The sequence below is a fragment of the Lissotriton vulgaris genome, chromosome 2_1 (genome assembly GCF_964263255.1).
Source record: "Lissotriton vulgaris chromosome 2_1, aLisVul1.2, whole genome shotgun sequence".
Classification (NCBI taxonomy): domain Eukaryota; kingdom Metazoa; phylum Chordata; class Amphibia; order Caudata; family Salamandridae; genus Lissotriton; species Lissotriton vulgaris.
The window spans coordinates 755,011,468-755,035,798 of NC_141687.1; the positions used below are offsets into that span (position 1 = coordinate 755,011,468).

Below are 24,331 nucleotides of genomic sequence, written 5' to 3' on the forward strand. Positions count from 1 at the left end.
CATGACACAGGTAAGTTTACGGCATTGGTTTATAAACTGATGACATTGCAAGTCTTGGCCTACAGAATGCATAGACATGAAGAAAATCCTCGTTTGTGAACTACAATGACCTGTTCTTTTCAATACAATGTGTTTATGTATGAATAATGCATTCAATATGCAGTCAGCCAAATGAAATAAATTAAATTGTGCGCATCAGTAAAAAAACATACAATGCCTAAGTATTGTGAAGGTGAGAAACAATATTAAACGTGATTTAAAATAAATGAATTCATTATTATTGAGTCTTGGTGCAGCATGACTCCTGATGTTCGTAATGAATATATATAATTCAATTATAGCAGCAAAACATTTTCTTTACATCCCTTGGTGTATTCACGGGTGGAACAGTATGGAGCCCCATACGTTTGGAATGTCCCTTTAATTACAATCCCCAAGGGATGGAGATAAAGTGCAAGAAAACAATATCATATGACCTCCCGAAAGCCACTTATAAGGGGGTTTAGGGTGATATCGGTAAAGTACCATGATTGTACAGTCCAGCTACAGCTAATGTGCAAAGTAACGCATGTTTAAATATGGATTCTGAAATTCATATCAGTAAATAAATGAATAAATTTCCATTTGTAAAATACCGACCATCATCAGCAATAAATAGATAAATATACATAGACAAATCAATTCATAATTGCTACACATTCCTGTGTCTCCAAACTTTCTTCCGATGTTGCCACAATCCTTTTGCTTAATCCGCCTCGGGGCATACGGTCATATTAGTTTCTAGCACGGTTTCGTTCACCGCCGTTGCTCCGCTTCTCTCCGGGTGCCAAAACGCCAGCGTTGGTGAGACGCTTCGATATTGCTACACATTCCTGTGTCCATATGCTGGTTTCAGAAAAAAGTGGCTGGCACGCTGGTATCCAGTTTAGAGATTTATTAACACCAAACCCCCCTCAGCCCACAGACGCGTTTCGCCTTTGCAGGCTTCGTCAGTGTTACGTTAGTGCAAAGTTCCTTTCGCCATTTTAAGCCATTAGCCAGTTAGACAATTCATCAACATAAAGAAGGGGCTACTGGTATACAAAACAACGGTGGCCATCTTGTAATGTGCAAATTGCATTAGAATCCAAGGCTAACCAATGGCGACTCGAAGTAAAAGTGCATAGTGCTCATTAAAAACATGTAACATAATTCTATTGATACATAATATTATACACATTCGTTAAACACAGTAAAGAAAATTTGATCAACAATTCAATTTTTTTGCACAAGATTTTCATTTTATACAGGAGTAATATTTACAGTGTCCCATGTGGACCTTTGCCCTGTAGATTGTGGAATTGTTAGGAAAAATTGATTTCCTATTGTGCGTGATGTTGGTTATTCAGCCCTGAATGGGCAACTTTGCATGCAGTGCAACTAGTTGTAATGAGGGCTTGCAGATTAATGGGAAATAGGACTTATTGTTGTAAATTAGAATGTGAATCATATTCGTCCTATTATTACCATATGTTAGTGTCTTAACACAATTTATAGGTGAACCCAAAGTTCTTCATTTTTATTAAGTCCCCACGGAGTCATGGTTTTTAGACTGATGATATGCTTTGACTCAAGAATGCGTAGGGACTTATCTATGTCACCACCCCGTTCTAATTTGGGTGCCTGATCAATGCAGTAAAAGCTACGTTTTTCCCAGTTGCTCCGATGGCATTCGGCAAAGTGGCGGGCAACAGGGTATGCTTTGTCTCTGTTTGTAATTGCCCGCATATGTTCAAGGATCCTTAGTTTTGCAGGTTTTATGGTGCTGCCGATATATCGCAGCTTGCAAGGGCAGGTGAGACAGTAGACAGTATATTCTGAGTTGCAATTGAGCAACTGTTTTATTTTTATATTGGGTTTCTTGTCACCTGTACGGTTAGGGTACTCAGACACTTTGCCACTGAATCTGCATGCCTTACATTTAAGACAAGGAAAAAAGCCCGCTGATTTGGATAATTTGATGGGTTGAACCGATGTTTTAAAATGGCTGTGGACCAGGTGGTCTGCCAGAGAAGGGCATCTTTTGTGTGTAATTAGTGGTCTCTTCGGCAGATTCTTTTTGAGGATCTTATCAGCGGTGAGTATATGCCAGTGTTTCTGAAAAATATTTACGATTTCTCCTGATTTGGTGTTGAATTCAGTTATCATTCGTACCTCATCAGGTGCCTCTGTTTTAGATTTAGGTATTAGGAGATCCCTCCTATTTATCCCAGAGGCTTTCACACTGGCTTGTTTAAGAATGTTTTTGTTATACCCCCTACTCTCAAACCTTTCTTGTGCCTCAATCGTCGCCTGCCTATAGTCTTGTTCCAAAGAGCAATTTCTCTTCAGGCGGAGAAATTCGCCATATGGTACATTCTTTACCAGACTATTTGGATGGTATGAGCTGGCATGCAGAACTGCATTGCCCGCAGTGGGTTTTCTATACAAGCGGGTTTGCAGGATGTTATTATGCTAAAATACTTCCAGATCAAGGTAGTTGATACTGGTAGCACTAATAGTACTTGTAAATTTTAAGTTGAGAGTGTTGGTATTCAAGATGGCAATATGCTTTTCCGCAGATAGACGATCACAGTGCCAAATTATGAACAGGTCGTCTATGTATCTAGTCCACATAAGGATTTTTTCAGTCCATTCGTTATTGGCGTCCTTCCATGCCTCATGCCTCTCCCACCAGCCCACGAAGAGATTCGCGTAGCTGGGGAAGAAGCATGATCCCATGGAAGTACCCCTCTTCTGGTTATACATAGTCCCATCAAATAAAAAGTTGTTATTGAACAAGCAAAATCTGATCATAGACAAAATCATGGTACTGTGACTACGGAAATGTTCAGGTTTTTGATCCAAAAACCATTTGATGGCGGTTAGGCCCTCCTCGTGATTGATGCAGGTGTATAAGTTCACTACATCTAATGTAATTAATAACATTCCGGAGTCCCGTGTTATATTGTCCATGATGCTTAAGAAATCCTGAGTGTCCTTCAGATAGGATGGAAGGTCTTTTACGAAGGGTGCTAAATATGAATCAACAAATCTGGAGGTATTTTCGAGAAGGCTCCCAATAGAGGACACTATTGGGCGTCCTGGAGGTCTTTTTGCATGTTTGTGCACCTTTGGGAGGTGGTAAAACGTTGGTACTATTGGTGCTTCGCATTTCAGAAAAAGGTACTCGTCCATGGTTAACATACCTTCTTTCTGCCAGTTGTCTAGCATGCAATGGAAAGTCAAAATACTTTTGTTATATTCTGTTCTTTGTATAGGAATATAGCATTCCTTGTCTTTCAATTGTCTGTGTGCCTCTGCAAGGTAATGATCACGGTCAAAGATAACCACGTTTCCTCCTTTATCAGAAGGTTTGATTTCGATTGTTGTGTCTTCTTTGAGTGATCTGATTGCCTGCCACTCTCTTTTTGATATGTTTGATGTTTTTTGAAAAAAAAAATATCAATATATATATATATATATATATATATATATATATATATATATATATATATATATACATACATATATACACATACTAGCAACCCGTCCCGATGTTGTCCGGGTATGAATTGCTGCCGGCCAGTAGTATATTGTTTTGTAGGATTTTGTTTTGATAGCATTTCTTATCTGTGACAGGCCTGTGAAACGCTCCGATTCACTGTGCACTGCTGATGCACTTAAGAGTGCGCGTTCAGTAGTGTGTGAACTCGGGTTTCCCTACTTTATTATTCCTTGCAATATTATATAGCGCGAACTCGACAACATGGCATGAGCATAATTTACATTACAGAAGAACACATTCATTTGTGGTAGTCACGAGGAGACTAAGTGATTTGCCTGGAATCACAGGATGTTGAGCTGGTGTCCCGAGATTCGAACGTAGCTCCCCAGCTCTAAAGTTCGCAATTCTAGAACTTGTGGCGGGAGGTGTGTCTAAAAGTGTATCTCGGTGCTGGCTATTAATGAGAGAGACCTGTGCATTTTTCAAATGGGTGGTAAAAAAATATGAGTATGTTGTTGGAGATGTGGACCGCCGTGCCACCAATGTACTTACCGGGGGAGGGTAAACACCCATTATTCCGCAACTTTCTTTCCACATACCATCACTCCGCATACTTTCATTATGAAAGTACCATGACTCCGCAATGCCATTATAACGCATGGCATTACATTTGATATGCTTTTACCACGCATACATTTACAACGAAATTCGTTTTAAATGCATGAATTGTAAAAGCATGTTTTTTTAAATGTTTGGATAAGGTAAGTATGAGTATAGGGGAATATGTTTTGGGGTACTGAGGTATATGTTTTGGGGTGTTTGGGTATTTTAAGGGTTCAGATATTGTTTTGGAGTCGAATGGACTCCTTCGGCCATCACAAACTGGATTCCGCCCAGGTCAGGGCACCGACACGGCCCTCTTGGCGGTCGTTGATGAAGCTAGACGTATTCTGGATTCAGGAGGGTCAGTGGCAGTGATTCTCCTGGACCTCAGCGCGGCGTTTGACACCGTGAGTCATCAGGTGTTGATTCGACGGCTGGCTGAGGTAGGGGTGTCTGGGGTGGCCCTGCAGTGGCTGAGATCTTTTCTCTCGGATCGAACTTACCAGGTTTGGGATGGCTCTGAGAAATCCAAATCAATTCCCCTCCAGTGTGGAGTGCCACAGGGCTCTTCCCTGAGCCCTACATTATTCAATGTTTACATGGCCGCCCTGGAGGATGTAGTATCCCCATATGACATCAAAATCGTCAGCTACGCTGACGACACGCAGCTAGTGGTTTCCTTATCCCATCTGGCCGACAATCCGGACACCTTGAACTCCTGCCTGGCGGATGTTCACACTTGGATGGGAGAATCCTCCCTCAAGTTAAACGGCTCCAAGACGGAAATACTGCTGCTGGGGAGTAAAACTACCCTTCTCCCTCCGCTTAGCTGGCCGGGATGCATGGGTGATCCCCCGGCCCCCAAAGAAGCGATTAAGAGCCTTGGAGTCTGGCTAGAACCAGACTTGTCATTTCGCACTCAAGCTAAGAAAACAGCAGGAGTGTGTTATGCCCTGCTTAGGTCGTCTCGGAAAATCTTCTCTCTCCTACCGTTAACATCGAGGAAGTTGCTGATTCAGGGTCTTATAACATCTAGACTCGATTATAGCAACGCCATTTTTTGGGGCGCCCCTGAATCGACCTTCAAGACCCTTCAACAGGTCCAAAATGCAGCGGCAAGGCTGCTTATGGACATTCCGAGGACGCAATCAGCGAAACCGGCATTGAAGGCACTGCATTGGCTCCCTGTGCGGGAGAGAGTGACTTTTAAGGCACTTTGTACTGCCCATAAAATCCTCTCAGGTAAAGGCCCCCTCATTTAAAAAAACCTAGTTACTCCATACAAAGCAAGCAGAACGCTGCGTTCAGAGAGGAAACATCTCTTGCTAGTTCCTAGAGTTAAAAAGGCCTGCACGGGCGGGAGAAGATTCTCATTTAATACGGCAAAGCTTTGGAACTCGCTTCCTCTAAAACTACGCGCTGAGCCCTGCACACTGCGTTTCCGCAAAGGTCTTAAAACCTTTTTGTTTCCTGTATAATGCGTCAACTCTGTCCCCATTACCATCGGATGTTGTCTGGAAAGCGCCGGGATGCCCAAGGGTAGCTGCGCGCTATATAAGATTTTAAATAAATTTTAAATGATTGTGGTACAGAGGTAGTTTTAGGGTATAGGGATAGGTATGGGTTTTGGGGTACAGGGGTATTTTTAGGGTTCAGGGCTAGGTTTGGGTTTTGGGGTATAGGGGTATTTTTAGGGTTCAGGGCTAGGTTTGGGTTTTAGGGTACATGGGTATTTTAAGGGTTCAGGGGTAGGTTTAGGTTTTGGGGTACAAGGGTATTTTAGGGGTTCAGGGCTAGGTTTTGGTTTTGGGGTACAGGGGTATTTTAGGGTTCAGGGGTAGGTTTGGGTTTTAGGGTACAGTAGTATTTTTAGGGTTCAGGGCTAGGTTTGGGTTTTGGGGTACAGGGGTATTTTTTGGGTTCAGCGGTAGGTTTGGATTTTGAGGTACAGGGGTATTTATAGGGTTCAGGGCTAGGTTTGGGTTTAGGGGTACAGGGGTATTTTTAGGGTTTAGGGATAGGTTTGGGTTCTGGGGTACAGGGTATATTTATAGGGTTAAGATGGGTTAGTGTTTAAGGGTGTTAGGGTATTTTAAGGAGTAAGGGTGGGTTATGATTATGGGGTGCAGGGGTATTTAAAGGAAGCAGGGTGGGATTAGCACACAATGTTAAACATGGCATGAAGGGCGGAACGTACCACACGCCCCCAGCGTTTGTCATGTCCCCAGCACACGCCCACAGCACAACACAGACACGCCCACAAGGGACTACTTTGCTGGCATGGTTCTTTTACCTTTTAAATGTATATGGTGGGCGTCTGCATAGCCTATGTCCTTCTGCTGCAACTGCCCTTTACAACGCTGTATTGGGTGTTGTGATTGGTGCTGTGGTTCCTTAGATTACCCGCCTCAAAGGTTTGGGCTCTCTCTTTATTATATTAGTATGGATGTATATATATATATATATATATATATATATATATATATATATATATATATATATATATATATATATATATATATATATATATATATATATATATATATATATATATATCTTTGTATACTCTGCAACCAGCGTACTTCGCACCGCAGAATAACGAGCCACCACGCAGCAAGTAAATATTTCAGGAAGCTTTATTCTCTCACATCATGAATCTTCTCAGGCATGACGCGTTTCGGTTAACAAGTAACCTTGATCACATGGCGACTATGCAGTAACCTTCCACATTAAATACTTAATTTTTTCAACCCTACTCACCACGTGGTGCTAAAAAGTGAAGACATACTACTTGTGACAATGCATTTTTTCTGTTTTTTTTTTTTGCCAAGTATGCAGTCCAACATTATAGTTGTTTATATATATTCAAAACGGTTTTGTTTTGTAGCAGTCATTAAGAAAAAATATGTAATATATTTTAAATGTGCAAACATCATGCCATAAATATTAAATAGATAATAAATATGTGCAATACACTTTTATAACATTTTACAATATAAAAAGACTCTAAAATTGATCAAACTTTCAGAGAATTTTAAATATAGCAGCATAAATGCATTGAATACACTATTTGTACAATACTACGCAAAAAATTCTAAAAGCCATTAAAACTCCAGAATTTTTAAAACATATATCGGCATAAATGCCTATAAACCCTAATATGTGCAAAATCACGCAATTACAGTACACAACGGACATTACTCCTTTTATATATGCAAAATAATGCCTTCTAATGACTGTCTTTAAAGAAACCGTAAAATAGAAATTTCGCATACAATGTTCTTTTCAAAATATCATGGCTAATAGTCCGAGCCCGGACATAAAATCCAATTTTTAATTTGCATTGTCTAAAAAGTGCTCAGTGCATATAAATATTGAAAAAAGTGCAAATGTGTATTTAAAAGATATGAAATAAGAGATTGGCTAGTACATTAGCATAAAATTAAAATTCATCTTTTGCCATATTTCATATAAATCATAGTGGTATTTACAAGAACGTGTGCATATCTTCTGTGTTATTTAGTCCACATGGAGACTTACTGTTCAGATTTAATATATATTTCGTCTCTAACTGTCTCAGAAGCTTTTCTCTGTCGCCACCTCTTTTAGGCACCAGTACTGAATCAATTAATATTTTTGTCATGAATTGCTTTAAAATGCCTTGCTACCGGGTAGGTAGGGTCGCTATTGATAATCGCTCATATATGTTGAAGTATTCTTACATGCCCTGGTTTAATGGTGCTGCCCACATATCTGAGCCCGCATGTGCATGTAAGTATGCGAATTCTGTACGACTGTCATAGTTGCCTTTAATTTTGTAATCATACTCACTGAACGGGGTGTTATATTTAGTGGTATTAATTCCGAAATTACATGCCCGGCAAGTAGTACATTTATAGAAACCCTGTTTACTCGGTAACCACATAGTTGCAGGAGCCCCTGCTGTCTGCGGTTGAGAAACATGGGTGGCCATGTTTTTACATCTTCTGAAAGTCACCTGTGGTTTATCTGAAAGGTCTTCTTTCAGAACACTATCTGTTAAAACAATTGGCCAATTTCTATTGAGTATTGCTCTTATTTTTCGCTCCTGTCGACTGAAAGTAGTAATCCATCTTGGTGCTTCCTGGCTGTTTACAGTTTCATTATTTACCTCGATATCTGGTGGTAATAATTCTGATCAAGGTCTTTCGCCTGCTTTGATTGTGGCTCTGGTAAGCATATCTTCTGTGTACCCTCTAGCTCGCAATCATTCTAAGCTCTCATTTTTACATCTTTCATACTCCTCGGGGGTACTGCATATGCGTTTTAATCGCAGTACTTCCCCGTAGGGTATGCTGGCAATTAGGTGTTTTGGGTGGGCACTAGATGCGTGGAGGGTCGCATTGACTGCAGTTGGCTTTCTATATGCGGTGGTGATTAACTTGTTGTCTGCTACCTGTATTTGAACATCTAAGAATTCGATAGAGTTTTCACTGCAATGCGATGTAAAGTACAGGTTATAATCATTTACATTCAGTTTGTCAACAAATTCTTTTGCACTTTGTTTGTTGCCTCTCCATACAATAAAAACATTGTCTATAAATCTCACCCATAGACAAATTCTTTGCTCCATTTCTTGGCGGTAGTGTCTCATGAGGACCTGTCTCTCCCAGAACCCAACGTGCAAGCACGCGTAGCTCGGGGAAAAACAGGCCCCCATGGCCACTCCGCGCTTTTGTCTAAATACATCCTTGCCAAAGGTGAAAAAATTATTATACAAGCACCAAGTTATTAGTGACATGAGCATCTTGTTGTGCAGCATATACTCTGCTGGTCGTGTATCCAAAAAATATTTTACACCCTGCAGACCTTGTTCATGATTAATGCTAGTGTATAGTGACTCAATGTCGAGAGTTAAAAGCATTAAATCATCAGTCCACTCCATTTTGTCAATCCGTTTTAAGAAGTTGCCAGTGTCTTTTATATATGAAGGCAATCATTTCAACAGATCCTGTATATATGTATTTACAAACAAGAAACACCGCACTCACAAACAAGGAACGTCATACTCAAAGTTATCTTAATCTTAAAACCTTTATTAGGTTGACACCATTCCTACACCAACGCGTTTCAACCTCACAGTGTCTTTCTCACAGTAGGTGAGTCTTTCTTCTCTTGTGGTTTTTACCCCAGTGCCCTTCTCCAGCCCATTATACAGCATGATGGGAGTTGTAGTGTATTTAAGTAACATTACATATTTACAAAATTTACAAAATTGCATCGAACTCCAGTCTATTCAACAACAGTTGAAGCGTTGGACTTTGGAGGGGCAACAGTAGGGAAAGTACTTCACTTCAAACACATAACATATATGAAATGTAACCCTATAAATGTATAACAAATATAAAACTCTTTCTATAAACATTAATAATAAACTAAAATATATATATATAAATATAAATAATTTTTAAACCATGTAAAAATTAGTTATCAATAGCCATTATGCATTACCTAATTAACTTACAAAACGATACCCCCACAAACCTAGCAGCCCGCACATAAAATATAACTAAAGAAAATAAATATAACCAAATTAATAAATTAACTAACTCCATATGAAATGATTAATTTAGAATGAATTATTAACTAATTATTCAATTAATAAATATGTATTTAATCATTAACTTTCCATCCTATATCCCTACAAATCCAGCAATCCGCATCCAATCACTAAAAACATATTCAAAACTTAAATAATTAATAATCAATTAAATAATCATCACTAAATTGTTTATTAATTAATTATTACCTAATGAACTCCCAACTTATACCCCTACAAACCCAATAACTAATTATTAATACATTTTACTGCTATCTTCCCAAACACCCCAACAAACTTAGCAACCAACTATGACAATGTAATTATTAGTATAATTAAACAATTTCAAATCACTTAACCTTACAATCTATATTTAAAAATATTAGTAACAATTATATAAATAACAATAACCCATAAAATAATATATAAACTAATATACATAAATATAATTAAAAATGATTTTTACAACTACATTATTGAAAATGATATTTACATCAATAAAAAGGTTGGAAATTATATTACTCATCTAAAAGAACGAAATTCCTGGGTACAGATATTTCTGGAGCATGATAATTTGCACCACAATATTTTTTCCGATATTTTTGCAACCAATATTTAAAACTTGATATTTCGTTCAAATTCCTTGAGCAGTAGTGGGCCTTATGGTATAATCTGAAAAACCAAAATACGAACACTCCACTTGTGTTTAGTGAGGCAACTAAGACCAAATAAATCACCAATGATGTAAGCACAAGGAGCAAGGAGGCAAGTGAATGTGTGGTCAGAGACCACCCTGCTTACCTTCTGCTATTTCCCCTAGGGGCTACTAGATTCATGCCTATCGATCAGAGCCCTGACATAATCTCAAGGGAAAAATTGAAAAAGAGTCTTCATTATAACAGAGGGATGTATATCTCGGGTATCCCAGGTTTGCTATACCATTATTGAGAAGTATGCCAGAAAATGAACTCTTTGTGGTGCCTTTCCAAACCCACTTAAAAATCTCATTGCTTGTAATTTGCTGGCCCAAAAAGTTCAACGGATAATCATTAATCAGGAAACCCAAGGTTCTACTTGAATTTTAGCTTATAGATAGGACAAGAGAACACCTAGCTGTGTGTCTTCCAGATGTAGGTGTCTTGCTCCCTGTGTCATAGAATCGATAGTATACCTCACTGATGGGGTCTAACAGAGGTATTATGTAACAACAAGATCATTTAGTTTGCGGTACATTACATCGCTGTCTTTACATCGCAAGTTGTTACGACTTGCGCTTTAGGGCGCTGGACTTAGGAATAGTATGATTTACTATTCCAACTCCAGCTTACGTACAGTAGGGAAGGTGTTGGAATAGTAAATCACACTATTCCTTAGTTTAGAGCGCCCTCCAGTGCAAGTCATGGTAGCGAATTGCGTTGTAAAAGCAGTGATCTAAATGTACTGCGGTGTTTTGACTGCGTTGTTTAGGTCGTTTCCCGGCCTAACAAGGCCGAAACAAGACATTGGTTGCTTGTGTTCTCTTCTAGAGGGGTCCAGTTTGGCAGTTCAGGATGGCTTGTTCTAATGAGATGCAGTGTCAGTATTCATTTGCATATGACAGGCCTGTGTCTGGAGTGGCCCAGTGGATGAAATACAATGGTTTGGACTGCTACTGCAAGTGATTGCCAGTGGTTAAACTACGTGCAAGCATTCCTTCCAGCACGTTTTGTGTAATTGTTTTTTCCGCCCCATCCTTCCATCCTGCATTTTTAGAGCCATTCCTTTCAGTTACTCACTTTTTCTTTCAGAGGGACATGGCCCTACCATGACTTCCAATCCGAAAGGATAGGAATGAGGTGCTACCGAAAAGGGAACAGCTTAACATATACAATGCCTTTTCATCAGTCCTGCAGCTACAATCCCTCACAGCTTACAAATTGCATACAAAAGCTGGTACTTGATGCACTGACGTAATGATATTGGTTCCGAAGTCAAGGTCAGGAATTGGGCTGGGTCACAGAGCCCATTTTGCTAGAAGCTGTTGTGAGAAGAACAGTTATGCTGGCAGAAGGTATTCTCCCGCTATCATTTCTCAGGAAAAAACGTTATTATTACACTTTTGAGGAAATGCTAATGATGGCAAGACAGCATTTTTTGTGAATTGGTTATAATTATATCATGTGTCATGAAGGGCTATATTGAAATTGTAGCCCTGCTAGGCACGTATATATTTGCGTGCCTGAACTTGGCTTAACGTGATGCCGTTTGTCTATTTTTATATATTGGGCCTGAAAGCCTTGGAAGGAGCTAACATTTGAATGAAGTTGCAGAGTGTGAAAATGAAGTATATGTAAGTTGGTGTTCTCCGGATTTTGGATCCTGGATATCAACTTAGACTCTTTCCGTGGTAGTGAGAGTCAGTAAGCCTCCTGTACCCACTAGAAAAAGAGATAATAAGAATAATGTTCCCTAAGGAAAGAAGTGCAGGAAATGTAATGTACCTCAGAGGGCAATAGGGAACAAAATGAATACGAAGACTACAAAATAACCTGTGATCTAGAAAAAAGGAGATAAAAAATGATCATAGCTGTCGAGGTCAGGTAGGTATTCATAGTATGCTACTTTAGTGAACAATTGCCTCACCACATTAAGGAAGACTTCCCACTCACAAGCAGGAATAAAAGATGGCTGCCAATCCCTGGAATTTAACCTGAGTGCTGGTTGTCTTCCTAGCTGTCAAAAGCACAAAGCAAACGTCATTTTCTAAATCTGAATAGGAAGTACTTAGCCAGCAAAGGTTAGCATACTGTCTTGGCCTCTGGCCTGCCACGTGAAAGTGAAATTCCAGTACACAAATCTGATGGGAGTATAGAAACCCTCCCTTCATTCTTTCTACTGCTGATCGCCTTCAGGTGTACATTAGGTGGCATGCTTGTGATGCTGCTTTGTTTCAGACTCACATCGAGTTGTAGTCGCATGCCATGCACTTGGTAGAAATGCTACAACCCATAGCGAATATTATCTAACTAAAAATGATCATGATATGAGGATGTTGTTGTCAGTCCCCTCATCATTTGTGGTCTTCTTTTTAAGTCCTCCAGGCTGCTGTTCCTCCCACTTTCCTATCCTCTGATGAAGTAGACAAGTAATATTACACTCTCACAATCTCACTGATGAAGATTAGATAGCCAGGTGGAGCAGGACGGTCACTACCAGCTAAGTCCGTCATTACAATGTCGGGTGGTAAACTTTCCGCCTGACACTTTTCCGGATTCAGGAACTGACCGACTTGCGGTCGGTGGTTCAGCCCGACCGATTACGATGCAACCAAACACTGTGTGGTCAGAGTCCCATTGTTCCCTATGGAAGCTTGTGTTCTGCCTGAAAATAGAGGCTCCAATGGGGAAATGGTGTGTGTGTGTAAAACCATGCACCTTGTCGCAGACACCCTATGGTGCCTGCCACACAGTGCAGGGTTTAACAGAGGGGTCACTTAGGTACCCCCTTGTCCCCTAACCGGAGGTAGCAGGGCCCCCAAAGTCACTTTCCAACAGCCTTTTTTTAGTGTCGGACAGGCTGACTCCGAAAGACTGTTGGAAATCAACACCGTAAACGATTGGTCATAAATGCTGTTCGTGGAGGTGCATGATGCTTTTCCTATCAACACGGATACTCTGAGTGCCAGTCAGAACTGATTTGAAATAACCGGCGCTTTACTTTCTGACCTTGAACATCGTAATTGGTCGGGTGGATTGAAGGCTGACTTAGTCGGTCGGAAGGGTTCTGACGCAGTCTAGGTCTTTTCGCCCAACACCGTAATGAGGCCCTTAGTTGTGAAGGCAAATAGAACTAGAATGGGACCCACCTACATTACTAATAGGGGTACAGCAACACTCAGAATTGGAAAAAGCCTGTGAAGCACACAAAACAAGCACCAGAAGCAAAACAAGATCAGACTCAATGTATCTGATTTCCTTTTCCAGTGTCATGTTAGCCTGCATATATATACACATGCCAATAGTGGTAGCCCCCTTGCAACAGAACGAGTAAAGCCACCATGACCTAGTGAAAGAAGGCATAAAGGAGTGTGTTTAAACCAGAGAGGCATAGAGTTTTATTCATGTTGGATCACTTCTTCTCAAATATTGCCAATAAGATCAAAGGGACTCATTTGTTTGCACTTCTCTTTGCTGGCATCCATTACGGTGGCATTAAACAAGAAATAAAAGCTAAGTGGTTCAGGGAATAAGGAATGGCCGAATGCCATCACTGTTTCAACATGCCAACCAACTATTATTTAGTTGATCGTTAATTCATTGAGGCTTTTTGATACTAATTTGCGAAGGAAAGTGATTCCCACTTAATTATGTTGAACATTTAAAAGATAGAGATCTCACTTGAAATTGCACACTCATGCATCAACGCATGCTGTGCTATCACATCAAAGTTTTGTATTTTTGTACTACATTAGCATGAGATCTTTAAGACGTAAAACATTACAAGGTGAATTTACCTAAAGACTAGCATGATGTCTTATGAGTTATTCACATTGCAGTATTGTTTCTTAACCCAACCAAAATATGAGTCCCAAGTGGATTTATTAAGTGAAAATTGAATAACAGTACCATACTGTTGAAGTAACGTGGATGGACTGAATTCTGTTATATATTAAATTCTTTCCTAATTGAACTGCCAATGGTTTAACTTGATATCATCCATACAACAGCCTCACATTAATTGTTTTCTAAGTATTACGCACATTTCCCAGACTTGCAAAGTTTGTAGGTACTATATGAGTAGAGCTTCAATGTGGCAGTTCTATATCTCTATCACACATCCTGTCACTGAATTGCTAAGAAGAATTTGTGCTTTTAAAATGGAATTGATCCCCTTCATTGTTCTGAGCGCAATAGAGTTTTTATTCTAAGATACAGTGTTGGAGCATAAGTGAATGCATTCATGACATGGTTTTACAATACTCTAAACCATACTTTTTTCAATTTCAGTGGTCAGGATTCTTACACCCTACTCCTGTGCAGTAAGGTTGACCTGCTGTAAGGTGTTCATTGGGAGTTGGGGGAGTAGAGTGAGATATTTACCACACTCAGTAAATACAATTAATGCAGGGGACAACTGACATAAAATCAGAATCAACAATATCATGTAACAGAAATATCATGTCAAAAATATAATTTACAAAAATATTGATTTCCTATCCTTATAATGATAAACATAAACATATCAGAAAAAACATTTCACACTAATATTGTTACAAAACATGCAAAACTATGATTTTATATATATATTTATCCCTATATATTTATCTATAGATCTATATTTGTATAATATATATGTAGTTTAAAGTAGTACATGTTAAATATTTTAATATATGCCATTAGTATAACGCAAATTAAATAAATCTCATTAATTTTTAATACTATATATAAATATATACTTATATAAACACATATATGTATGTATATATGTGTATGTTTATATATGTCTGTTCATATAAATATTATGTAACACAATTCTTAAAAATATATATTTGACAATGTTTATCATTTTTGTGTTTAATTCTTTAAATTACCTACTATAAAAAGCGCATTTTATATATATATATATATATATATATATATATATATATATATATATATATATATATATATATATATATATATATATACATATATTTCACTAAACAGAAAACATAGTAACAAATATAGAGCATTAAATAAATTACAAAACATATACAATAAAAAAATTATAAAGCAAAAAAACACATTTACAAAAACAATTATAAAAATTAAAATATATATATATATATGAACAATTCCTGCAAAAGTTAAATTTATAACAAATACTAAAGTTTAAACATTTAACCAATATTAGGTAACATATTGGAGGCTAGCAATAATAGACACTCCAGCATATGCATCAGTAGAAAAATTGTAGGACTTCAGAGGGGTTAAATATATGAATAAAACTCCAAACAGATCAATGGTAGGGAAAATGTTGGACTTCAGAGGGGTTACATTTCCTATTCCCACTCCTTTCTGTGTAACAGTACGGAAAGCAATGGGCTTCAGGAGAGTCAAATTTACTATTCCCACTCCAGCCTGTGCAACAGTAGGGAAAGCATGGTACTTCAGAGGAGTAAGATTTATCATTCCCACTCTAGTCTGTGCAACAGTAGGGAAGGAATTGGCCTTCGGCGGGGTAAGACTTACTATTACCACTCCACCCCGTGCAATAGTAGGGAAAGCATTGGACTTTGGAGGGGTATTATTTATTTTTCTCACTCCAGTCTGTGCAACAGTAGGGAAAGCTTTGGACTTTGGAGGGTTACATTCACTATTCACATTTCAGTATAAGCAACAGTAGGAAAAGCTTTGGATGTGTAAAATGTATTATTTCCACTCCAGTCTGTGCAACAGCAGGGAAAGCATTGGAATTCAGAAGAAGGGTAAGATTTACTATTCCCACTCCAGTCTGTGCATCAATAAGGAAAGCGCTGGACTTCGGAAGAGTAAGATTTAGTATTCCCACTGCAGTCTGCGCAACTGAAGGAGAAATACTGAACTTTGGTGAGGATACATTTACTATTCCCGCTCCAGTTGGTGCAACAGTAGGGAAAGCCTTGGACTTTGGTAGGGTAAGAATTGCTATTCTTACTCCAATCTGTGCAACAGTAAGGAAAGCATTGGACTTCGGAGGGGAAAGATTTACTAAACCCACTCGAATCTGAACAACAGAAAGTAAAGTACTTCACTTCACACACGTTATATACTTGAACAGCCCCCTTAATTTAGAAAATATATAAATAGCTAAATATAAACATTATTACTTAGCATAAAATATATATATGAATTAAAAAAATAAATAAGAAATATGCAATTTACAAAATGTATAACAATGTAATAATACATTTTTTGTAAAAAAAAGAATACTTATTTGTTACTAATAAACTTTCTACCATATACACCTACAAATCTAGCAACCCACACCTCAACTATATTGAGCAACAATAGGTATTACACAATCTACATAATTTATGAACAATTATATAATTAGTTACTGATTAATTAATTAATTATTACTTAATCAACTCCCCACCCTACAGTGCTACAAACCCAGCAGCACACACCTAAAATGTAACTTAAATATATAAATATTAGACAATGTCCCCTAATTATTAGTAAATTAAATATTTAATCATACATTAATAATACCATATAATACCGCATACTTCCACAAAACTAGCAAACCTGCAACTAAAATATAACTAAAATTAACCAATATTACATAATGTACATAATTAGTAATCAAGTCAATAATTAATAATATATCATTAATTATTGTTTAATTAATTATTAATTAATTAACTTCCCACCTCATGCCCCTACGAACCCAGCAGTATGCACTTCAAATATAACTACAGTATATGATTATCACAAAATGAACATAATTAATAACCAATGAAATAATAGATTATACATTTGAATGTTAATTTTTACCAAATTAACTTCTCACCCTATACCCATACAAACGTAGCAACCCGTAAGCAAAATATAAGTATAACAACTCAATATCACATAATATATATAATGAATATCAATCACATACTTACTTAAAATATATTAATTAATTAGTAATTAATTATTACTTAATTAACTTCCCACCCTATCCTCCTACAAATCCAACAACCCGCCATTACCCAATAAATTACTATTAAAAATTAAATCAAAGCTTTTAAATCACTTAAGATTGCAATCTGTATTTTTAAAAAGTAATAACAATTATACAAATAATACTAACACAATAAACCAATATATAATAAAATTAAACATTTTAAATGAATTATTAAACTATACTCTAAACAGCTATATTATTGAAAATATTTACAATGATATTCTTAGCAACAATATTTACCTGAAAAAACAATATTTCTTCATCTTGATAACTGTGCATCACAATATTTTTCGATACTTTGTCCAGATACCAGTCCATATTGATGTATTTCCAAGTGTGGTGTATTTCCTCCTGTACCTCGTTTTCCGCTGGAAAATGAGGTATAGCATTCATAATCAGTTTTTAACACACCACTTTCTGCATGTTTTGAATTTTACCTGGCCTTTTTTCCCTATTAAAATTCAGGTTGTTTGACATGTAGTCCTCTATCACATGAAACCTGCGAGGGTTTGATAATTAGCAAGCCATTTATAATCCTGATTCATGTGTAAATTCATGTTCATACAGTGATCGTAATTTAGCCCTGAACTAATGAAACCTTAGAAACTGCACAAGGAATGGAGTGCCTTTTGCTAACATTTAGATTTTGTTGGATGAGTGATTTAGTGGCACTCCATGTGTTGGAGGAGTCTCCAAAGCAGAAAGATTTTACTGTAAAGGGCTTTTGGAAGGGGAAGGGATGCTATTCATGGTTGCTGCAAACAATATATAGTTTTTAGAAAATTAAAAGAAAAAGGTATTCCTCTGGCACTTGGACATTTATCTGCTTTCATCTACTAAGGAAAACCCTGATGGCGGGGATAGGCTTAGCTTTGATTGTTATGTAGCTTTGAGCTCAATGGTCATGTGAATTGAAGGTAGCCCAGAAAATTAACAATGTTAATTTGTTTGCTCCCATAGCAATACATATTCTCGTATGGGGTACTATTTGCTTTTAAATGTCCATTTACTCTTTCTCCTATGAAGGAACTTCGAAACAACAGGTCAAGGTGTTAGAACGTCATTGCCCGAAAACATCTGCAGAGACCTTAAGGTGATGCCTTAGCTAAAACATGTCATTCTTTCACTCAGTGCAACCGAGCAAGTCACCTTGCTGTGCTGGACTGCACTACGTGAAGAGGAAAGGACAGGAATGCACCATAGTCACCATTATGTTCACCATATATAAAACTTTAAAAATAAAATAAAATAATAAATGATATGGCGCATTTCCGTCCTATCCTAGTGCTAATGCACTTTTGGCTGCCTAGAGCCAGCATAGGCACCCTTGTGTCATGTTGCTTTGCTGACAGGATTGTTTTGTTTAGGAAGAGACACCTTCTTGCACAAAAAAAATCCACAGAGGTATTTTCCTCTTTCTAAATGTGCTGCAGCACACTTAGAAATAGAAAACAATGAGGAGATTTGGGGGCAGTGGGGAGGTGTACAGTTCTGACGCATTCCCAGGTCTAACAATTTTGGTATATCTGGGAATTTATCAAAATCCATGAGTGGATACATGGCAACACCACCCTCCAAACCAACAAACAGATACTGTTTGATAGCGGCGCACTATTCACAAGCCCCCGTGGGATGCTCCTGTTTAAACACAAATTTTTGCCTTCAATGTCTTTGCACCAATTCGTAAATCAAATTTTCTCTTCCAAACTTATTGTCCATGCAACTATCAGTTGTTGCCACAAAAACAAAAATTCAAATGCTTGAAGACGTCATATTTTAATGACAATTTTCTTTCTTGTTTTTTCTCTTCTTTGAGTACATTACATCATGTACATGGGTTCATCACAACATCGTATTCAGTCAATCCCAATGCATTTCGGTATCGAGATATCTTCATCAGGGGAATACTGTAATTAAAACCAACATAACGAAAATCATCAAAACACAGAATTGGGAGGTTATGGACCCAACCTCGTGTGCATGCAGAACATTGTGTAATTTTGTCATCACGAGTCCCAAATCAAAAAACATGCTAGTGCCTCTGTGCTTCTATTATACGATCTCTGTGTATGACCATTTACATGCCAACCTACCCGGTGTCACTCTACGACCACATGCTGGTCAATGTCAAAGATCTTCGTACCTGAACTACTAAGTCGGTTGCTGGCCACTCTATTAAATATGCTGAGTTCCTGTCTGAAAAAATGAAATGCTGTCAATGCCTGCTGACAACATTCCCTGTTTCCTTAGCAAGCTCCGGTATCGAAATTCCGCCTACCTGTCGAATCTACTGTCTGTGAGTGTCCCGTCTGCTCTGTCTCTGCATAGAATTTGCAGCTAATTCTTTCAGCTCTGCAAGTTAAGAAACTACGTTAAACCCTATTCTGGCGCGCCCAGATTCACATAGGCGCATGATGCAATAACGCGACAACCGCCTCTTACCTGACTTCTCTGAATCTAACCAGCCTCTCTCCGTCTCCCGTTGTTCATAGACGGTTTCCTGTTTCCTAAATGCAGCCGCCTCCTTCAGACTAAACACTAAAAACGGACTACTCGTCTGCAGCAATGTTATGGTAGGGGATGTTTTCCCACACCCACATACAGGCAAACAAATTCAATTGAGACATACGTCAGATTGCAATACCAGCATGGTAATGTATGCCATCAAATGCCCCTGCGGGCTGGTATACGTGGGGAAGACCACGAGGAAGGTAAAGGTTCGCATCACGGAGCACAAGAGCATGATAAGAACCAGTAACTCTAAGTCTAACATGGCCATGCATTGGAAAGAATGGCAGCACACCATACCACAATTGCGATTTACTGTACTAGAGAGCATAGATGAAATGTTGCCTGCTGACACTAACTGCCAATTGTCTCAAAGAGAAACATATTGGATTCGGAGTCTGAATACGCTTGAACCATGTGGTCTCAATGATAAAATTGAATTTATGTGTTTTTTATAATTTGCAATAATTATGAATGATGTAACGTGTACGATTCAAATATTGTTTTTCATCAAGACATGCAATGTAATTTTGTCAAAACCAGGACCGAGTGAAATGTGCCAGGCAGATGATTATCTACCGAAATTCTATAGAACCTTGAGCATAGGGAGTCAATTTTTAATACTATTCAAGTTTACACACTAGTCCAGTTATTTTTCTAACACATATATCGTGTTTACATGATTAGATCATTTCAATATGGCGCCCGCCATTAGAACAGACGAGTAGTCCGTTTTTAGTGTTTAGTCTGAAGGAGGCGGCTGCATTTAGGAAACAGGAAACCGTCTATGAACAACGTGAGACGGAGAGAGGCTGGTTAGATTCAGAGAAGTCAGGTAAGAGGCGGTTGTCGCGTTATTGCATCATGCGCCTATGTGAATCTGGGCGCGCCCGAATAGGGTTTAACGTAGTTTCTTAACTTGCAGAGCTGAAAGAATTAGCGGCAAATTCTATGCAGAGACAGAGCAGACGGGACACTCACAGACAGTGAATTCGACAGGTAGGCGGCATTTCGATACTGGAGCTTGCTAAGGAAACAGGGAATGTTGTCAGCAGGCATTGACAGCATTTCATTTTTTCAGACAGGAACTCAGCATATTTAATAGATTGGCCAGCAACCGACTTAGTAGTTCAGGTACGAAGATCTTTGACATTGACCAGCATGTGGTCGTAGAGTGACACCGGGTAGGTTGGCATGCAAGTGTTCATACACAGAGATCGTATAATAGAAGCACAGAGGCACTAGCATGTTTTTTGATTTGGGACTCGTTATGACAAGTTACACAATGTTCTGCATGCACACGAGGTTGGGTCCATAACCTCCCAATTCTGTGTTTTGATGATTTTCGTTATGTTGGTTTTAATTACAGTATTCCCCTGACGAAGGTATCTCGATACCGAAATGCATTGGGATTGACTGAATACGATGTTGTGATGAACCCATGTACATGATGTAATGTACTCAAAGAAGAGAAAAAACAAGAAAGAAAATTGTCATTAAAAATATGGCGTCTTCAAGCATTTGAATTTTTGTTTTTGTGGCAACAACTGATAGTTGCATGGACAATAAGTTTGGAAGAGAAAATTTGATTTACGAATTGGTGCAAAGACATTGAAGGCAAAAATGTGTGTTTAAACAGGAGCATCCCACGGGGGCTTGTGAATAGTGAGCCGCTCTCAAACAGTATCTGTTTGTTGGTTTAGTTTGGCACTGACGTGAGCCAGTCAGTTCGAGCGGCAGCACCACGTGACATTAGGATTAAATTAAATAGTTTGTATATTTAACATAAGATTTCTATTGGTGTGAAGAGGGTCACATTTTCTTTAGTGATTTAAACACCACCCTCCACCCATGGCACACTTCCCTGCTGCAGAGTAACACAAGGTAGCGACTTGCGCTGCCTTGCCTTACTCTAGATCTACCAAGCCACTCAGGGCCCGCGTGGCCTGCTAAGTCTCATTCAGGATTTGCGTCACTCTTGTGCCCCTTTTCATGGTGCAAAGGGTGATGTAAATCCTTCATAAATATGCTCCATGGTTGATACATTAAAGTGGAATCACATCAATCAGTGTTACACATACTATGATACCTAACAAGTTGTCTTTCATTGCCATGAGATAGGGCAGTGGTTGATCAAGCTTTGACTGAGTTGTTAGCATAAAGCGACACTATTTTGCCACTTCTCTGCTTTGTTTCAATATTTCTGTATTGGATCTAGCTTTGATACAATTATTTGAAGGAATCCTAATATAATGAAGACACCCCTATAATCAAACAAACATTGATGATTACCAATGGCCAATTCTGGTTGACGATGTGAGTTCTGACTCACCCCTTTGTGACTTTATTTAGATTGGCTCTATGTCCGCCCTGTATAAGTGCATTGCTATTGATTTCTTTATTCCTCTAATGTACTGGAAATGGAGTGCATATTCCCTTGATAAAAAGTTATTCTTTGGAGTAGGGATTATATTAAGCTATACTTTTATTTAAAAAATACTGGTGTGGGATGGAATCAGCTTGCCAACAGTCAAGAACCTTCAACCTGTAGAAACTCCTTTTCCAGTCCGATAGTTGGAAATAGCCTCAAGGAGAAATAGAATATGGTGTCATGAGCCCACCCCTGGCATAAGGTTTCTTTCACACAGTGAAGCTTCAAATAATAGTTTCAACAAAAGGACTGAAAGAAGAGTAGACAATATGGCTTTATGGGGCTTTTTAAGGATTGGATTTGGACCAGAACCGGAAAGCAACATATGTCTATGGTCTGATTTTTAAATTAGAATATAAACTTACTCAGAAAGAAGAGCTTTGTAAACTATTAAGGTTGCATATGTAGGCTCCGACATGTCAAAGAAAATATGATTTGCTGAAATTCACAAGTTTGAGGCAGTTTGTACAAAGTTTGTGACTGAGAATTAAATGAGCACATGGCTAAGCCCTGTACATCTGTATGTAAATTGGATATGAGGGGACTTGGACTGTGATGGAGGTTTTGTGATGGAAAGCACACATTCACCTGGCTGCATAATGCAACTGGAGTCCTCTTGCAAGATAGCACAGCAATGGACTTGAGTACTATTAGAACTACAATATGCAGCATGGGACAAATGATTACCAGAACTAAGACTAAAAGGGCTAATTACGACTTTGGCGGTGCGGCAGCTGGGTAGCATGCCACTGCCCCACTCCGAGTCGACTGCCAGATTAAGAGTTTTTTCCTGGTTTGCCGTTCCCACAGCAGTACCTTTGGAAAAGGCATCATAAAGGGAATGCCAAAGCAAGTTCCTGCACGACATGAACTATTTAGTCCATACAATGCAGGGACTGGGCATGCATGCACCCAGGGGTGCACACCATGTGCCCCCCAGCATGCATTCCAATGTACAGGGGTGAAAGGAGGCCCTGGACGGCCACCTTTGCTTCCCCACCACCATCCTTTTCATGGCGGGATCACCATGAAAAGGCTGGCAGTGGGAAAACTCAGAATATTATTGGCTGTGCCGTATCCGCACCTCCAGCCATATTGCTGGCCCAGACCACCACGCCTTCGCCATGGAATGTGGTTCCCTGGTGTTACTAATTGCATTTTACTGGCTTCAAAACTCTCTGCACTATCCTGCTATTAAACAGTGATATGGTCCCACAGTATTTAGTTTTCATTGAATTTACCGAAGTGGCCTATTTACCATGTCTTGTTAGGCCATGTTAAATAGCACAAGAAAGATACTAATTTCATGGAATGTCATATGTGGACTTCAGTATATACTTACACCACCCCTTTACATGACATAAAATCTATGAGTTCCAGCAGTTTCAAAGCACTGCATTGAAACATTGGTGGAAAACGTTTCTTTGCCATGAAGATAAAACTATTTTTATATTAATAATGTATTAATATATTAATATGGTTATATATAATAAATAAGTCATCCCTACAATGTGTCTTGTAAGCCAACAGTGTCATGCACTATATATATATATATATATATATATATATATATATATATATATATATATATATATATATATATATATATATATATATATATATATATATATATATATGGATACTTCATGATGGTACTAGTGTGGCCTCATTGAACTATTACCCAAAACTTGATTACACTGAGTAGTCAAAGCTAGATTTTTCATGAACAGGCCTAGTGGTGAATGAACGCCTTTATCTAGACATCCAGTGTCAAAAAATAAATTCTGTTGTAAACGTAGAGTATTGATAACATTAGAACAGAGTATTTATGCTGCCTGAGAGAATGCTGGCTCAGAACCAGTTTGATTCGCAGCCCCACTGCGAGGCTCCAAAACATTCCAGGCTGCGAGTTAGTGATCCTATTCTGAGAGAACAATGGCCTGGCCTCTGGGCTCAGAAAGGCTGGGGTGTTGTCAATACCCAGGCTCTTAACAGTGATTAGCCATCTGGGAGG

General features: G+C 38.5%; 1 protein-coding gene across 2 annotated transcripts in view; it reads left to right on the forward strand.

Moving 5' to 3' along the window:
* Positions 1 to 24,331, forward strand: part of KCNC1 (potassium voltage-gated channel subfamily C member 1) — a 332,323-nt gene that overhangs the window by 149,546 nt on the left and 158,446 nt on the right. The window lies entirely within an intron of this gene.